General features: G+C 47.0%; 1 pseudogene; it reads right to left on the reverse strand.

The window, feature by feature from the left end:
- Positions 1–241: 241 nt before the first annotated feature.
- On the reverse strand, positions 242–1,899 carry LOC103592847 (annotated as a pseudogene).
- Between the last annotated feature and the right edge of the window lie 3,429 nt (positions 1,900–5,328).

Below are 5,328 nucleotides of genomic sequence, written 5' to 3' on the forward strand. Positions count from 1 at the left end.
TGTGATTTGATGCACAGAAGGTGGTCATTAATAAATCACGTCCTAGTCTTTCAGGGCTTCCTGAGCACACGACATCTTTAGTGTTCTAGATCTTGTAGTTTAACTCTGCAACATCAATGGTGCATATGTCCAGAATCAGTTAAAAAGACTATCAAATTCCTTTTCTCTTAGTTCATCCATTTTTCACTGTCTCTAGGTCCCAAGTTTATCTGAATGATTGATTATCTTTCGGCAATCTCTGCTATTGCTGGTTGGGGTGCTCTCGATTGTCCCCGTGTATTGTGGGCTGGTCAGGAGAGGGAGCTTGGGAAGAGTGTGCCACTGCAGGAGGTTGTGAGTCACCGGGATGCCTCCAGGGACGATCCCTTCCACTGCCGCGGGCAGTCCTCATGAAGCCACGCCCACGGTGCCTGGCGGATATCTGCATGCGGCACCACTGAGCTCAGGACAAGTGGCTTGCTGGTCTATTTACTGACCAAGGAGCTGGTGTGACAAAGAGTTCCTTGTTTGCACAGTTTCTTAAGCTTTCTGGGATGAGACCTGTGATTGCGCGGCGCATCTCGGCGGCAGCTGCCGCCCGCATCTCTAGTGATGCCAGCTCGCTGTACCAGGCTGTGTGGAGAGTGCAGATGAGACTTGATGCATCTTTCAACGGCCCCTGCGCAAAGCTAAAGGGCTGCGATTCGAGCACGTCCAGAGCTGCCCCTCGTATCCTGCCCTCCTTGAGCCCACCGCCCGCCCACCGCGGGCCGCATTCACGAGGAACCTCCTTGCCTCGTCTGCTTCATAGCAACGTCCCTGATGAGGCGGTGGTGATGTTCACTGAGATTGCAGTGCAAAGAGACGCAGTCGTTCTGGTACAGTAGGTCCCGCAGGGGCAGACCCCCTGCACGCCCAGGGACCACTCTGTCCCATCCTGCAAGTAGGGGTCATAAAATATGCCGCTGAGTGCAAAGGCCTTGGCTCGAACAGCAACCGCCTGCCCGGTGCGACCGGAGCCGGCGAGGCCCAGCGTCTCCCCGCGGGCGCGGGCCGCTCCCGAGGCCACCTCGCTCTGCTGCACGCTCTGCACCCGCGTGCCTTCCCGCAGCGTCTGGTCCAGCCACGTGTTCCGTCAAGACAGACCGGGGATGTGGCAGATGGTGGCGTCGGCTGTCTCTTCCACGGCCGCGGGCCGCAGGTTTCACACCGCGATCCCGAGCTCGCTGCAGCCTCGATGTCCACGTTGTCGCAGCCGCTGCCGATCCGCACGATCACTCTCAGGGCCTTGAACTTCTCCAGGTCCTCGCGGGTGAGGGTGACGGTGCGTGACGTCATGGCACCCACGGCCTCGTCCGGCACCTTCTCGTGGATCTCCTGCGTGGACTGCGCGTCACAGAAGGCCACGGTGGCCGGGTCCTCCAGGGTGGCATCTCCACAGGGCAGCCTGCCGTCCAGCAGTGCCGCCGGGGCGGACACCCTCGCAGATTCTGTCCAGTCGCTGTCGCTGGACTTTGTGCTTATCCACAAGGGCTGCTCTTCAGCGAACTTTGCAGCTCTCTGATTCAGAAGGTAAGGAACTTAGGGGAACTGGCGGGAGTCAGCGCGCACTACGCCACCACAAACCCAGGATGAATCTGCCCACGAGCTCCGAAGTTCACTCGAAGGACGAATAGCTTCGCTGGTTCAAAAGCATTTAAGGAGATGAAATCCTCGTCCCGGGCCGCCGGCGTCCACGGCGAAGGGCGCCCCGTCTGGAGGCGGCTGCGGTTCGGGTGGCGGCGACTGTACGGGCCCGCCCTCAGCCCGGCATGGCTCCCGGTTCGGTCCCGCGCTCCTCCGGCCGCTGCCGAGCCTCCCTAGATGAGCTATTAAAGACTGACTGTGTAGACACTTCCTAAGGAACAGTAACGTCCACATGTCAAGAGTGAGCACAACTCTCCCACCCGCCGTTATTTCAACTGCCTCCTGATGAAGAAGCACCAACCGCAGACCAGAGCCCTGGATCTCCGCTCCGCAGCCCCTCTGCTCGGCCCTGCTGCCCGTCGACGCTGCAGCCTCCCTGGGCAGGCCCCACCCACCTCCGTGACTGACCTAGCCTCCCACCTGCGGAGCCGGTGCTGTTCCCTGCACGGGACACCTAGTGTGCAGCCTGGAGGGCTGCATTCCTGCCACAAGTCGTCGGAGGAGCGGACGCTGGCCTCAGACCGGGAAGAGCTGGGGCTGAGTCCCAAGCCCTCCACTTACTAATTGTGTGGCTCCGGACAAGTTATTTAACCCCCTGGAGCTTCAGTGTTTTTACTTAAAATGGAACAGAATCTGCTCTACCATCTTCATAAGATTGTTGTGAAGATTTTGTGAGTCTAATATACAAGATGGGAAGGCATTTTCCAAGTGCTAAAGTGATATATACTTATTCAGAAGTAACCTTCTTAAAGACATAAGGTGGTAAACAATGGTCCAGTTTTATAAAGTACAGTATAGCAGAAAGATCACCGGCTGGAAAGTCGGGAGACGAGAATCCAGGCTTGGCTCTGCTGGATAACCCTAAGCAAGTCACTTAACCTCTCTGATCCTTTGTCAGTTTAATGGTTTTACTAAACTTGAAGACCTCTGAAGACCCTGCAAGTACTAATAATCTGTGAGTTTAGAGCAGCATTGTTCAATTGCACATGTGTTAAATAAGCTTTTAGGAGCCAGCCTGGGAACGGAAGTAGCATCACGTTACTTAAATGAGTTCTGAGCGCTGACAACTGGCTTACAAGTGAACTTTTGGAACAAAATCAATTCACAATTTGGAGACTGAATCACTACGATAGATTTCCATTACAAAAAAAAAAAAAAAAACACTTTGGTAAAGTTAGGGAATATCTCCCACGCTCTTCTGGAGTTGATTTTCCACAACATTTGTGCTTTGACACTGGATGAGATCCAGGCTATAGTCAGGTTTTTAATTAACCAAACCACTGCCATGCCTAAAGACAAAACTGATTTCCCCTTCGGCACATCGTGTACGTGCGTGCGTGCGTGCGTGTGTGTGTGTGTGTGTGTGTGTGTGTGTGTGTGTGTGATGTGTTGGAGGGATGGGGGAGGGGTTGACATAGGATTTTATTTAAAAGATTATATTATATGAAGTTATTATGTAATAAAAAGTGTTTTGAGTTCTTAGAAAAAGAAATCTGCAATAAACAAACATAGTTTTATTGCTAATCTTTATTTTCTTCCTTACATCATTCCGACATTAACTGTTTAAAGTGAAAAAGGAAAGTGGGTGGTATCCCTTAAGGGTTCAAATAAAGGCAATGGAACAACTAGTACGCTCTGAAATTTTAAAATAATATAAAATTAAAAGACTTCCCCCCTCAATTGCCCTCCCCAATGCATGGCAGACATGGCTAAGCATTTACTCTAGAGTCCTGAGTGCAGCATGTTATAGTAACCGTTCCATGGTATGAGGGACTGTGGAGAGATCGTGCGATATTGTTGCCATAGAAGTTTGGGGTTATATAATAAAAACTTAGACTTGCCAATCTGAATGGCAGATAGCTCAGGTGGAGGCACAACCAACAGACCCAGAAACCTGCCTTTAAAACCTCAAGTAGGGTGGCTCCCATCCAACTTCTGAACCCCAATTCCAATGCAGTCTCCATTCTGCCTGGGGGCCTTGTCTAATTCAAGGAGATCTAGCAAAAGAAGTCCCTCTTGTCCCTCCTCCAGAACAAAGAATCAAAAATGTCACAAGGCAACATAAAGAGACCTTAATATTAGTACACTGAAAAATAATTTAAGCTATTTGTTCCATTGCCAATACATTCTCTTCAAGGTCCTAAAGATCCTGTGCTCTTCTTGCTCTTCAAATCCATCATAAAGCTCCACTCCACAGCTAACGTCCCCCTGCATATTCACGGCAGAAAGCTGTTCCATCATAACCCAATTGATCACAGCTGCTGAGTGGTAGAAACACCAAATTTATCATCAAAAAAGGAAAGATTGTAAATGCTGCTTCCAGTGAAAATTTCATAGCTGTTTTTTAAATTAAATTAATGTGAAGATGGCAAAATTTAAGTAGTCATTCTTCATTATTTTACAAACAAAACATTCTCCATGGAATGCTATTTAAAGTAATTAAATCAATGCCTCACAGACACATAGAAATTAATGTGAAGATGGCAAAATTTAAGTAGTCATTCTTCATTATTTTACAAAAAAACATTCTCCATGGAATGCTATTTAAAGTAATTAAATCAATGCCTCACAGACACATAGAAATTCTAACCTCATTCTTTATAATGTATTAGTTTATTTCTCTCGGCCGGATTTCATTCCAGAAAGGGCTTGTGGTAATCTGAATGCCTTATTATCATGTGTTAAAGCCTCTCTTCCTAAAATGCTATTGAGTTTGCTCTCTAACCAGTTTGTCATCAGCATTTCCCTGCACCTCTTACAGTAACTGAAGTCAGGCAAATGTGCTGTCAAACCAGAGCTGAGAATCTCTGGGTTGACTGCCTCTCCTACAATGATAAACAGGTAAGAATTCGATGACGCATATAATTCCAAAACATAGAAAAGGAAGTGTTAAAATGGCTGGTTAAAATGATCAAATTTCAGTGGGGTCATTTTCTTACTATGAGAAGGGAGAGTCAAACTAAAAGAAAACACAGGAAGGGCCTGATGCTTCTGATAGAAAAACTGAGTGTGTGCAATAAATAACTAAAATGCAGTGTTCTCAGGCTCATCTTATGTGTTCTGAAACTGAAGTTTTGGTAGATAGTCATTGTGATAAAAATAACCACAACACAAGAAATCACAATTTTGAAGACATGTCACTTCAAAAATTCTCTCACACCTCTTCCATCTATGGTGATTTAATATACACTGTTGAGAAGTTAATGCTGGGCTGGCCAGTTGGCTTAGTTGGTTAGAAGGCCATCTTGTAACGTGAGGGCAAGGGTTCTGATCTCCTTACCGACCAGTTGCAAAGTTAATGCTTTCCCATCCAACAAAATTTTGTTTTCTACTCACTTTGTGTTTTATTATGAGATGCACAGTTGCTTTTTCCAAAACCATTTAAAACACCACAGTTCTAAACAAAAATAAAATGAATTATCCATAGTTAGGCTCCAGAAAAAGTACACACAAAGTTTTTTACAGAAACTGTTAAGGATCCTGGCAGTTAATATACTAAAGCAATTGTCCTCTTCCCAACTATGGTGGCATTTTGTGCCTCATGGATTTTCCAGAAGTTTTTAAAAGACAGTATATATTAACATTATCATCCTTTGACAACATAATGTACTTGTATAAAATTAAAAACAAAAAAGGGGAGAGAGATCATTTTGTGATGGGATC

The sequence above is a fragment of the Galeopterus variegatus genome, unplaced genomic scaffold (genome assembly GCF_000696425.1).
Source record: "Galeopterus variegatus unplaced genomic scaffold, G_variegatus-3.0.2 Scaffold1224, whole genome shotgun sequence".
NCBI classification, from domain to species: domain Eukaryota; kingdom Metazoa; phylum Chordata; class Mammalia; order Dermoptera; family Cynocephalidae; genus Galeopterus; species Galeopterus variegatus.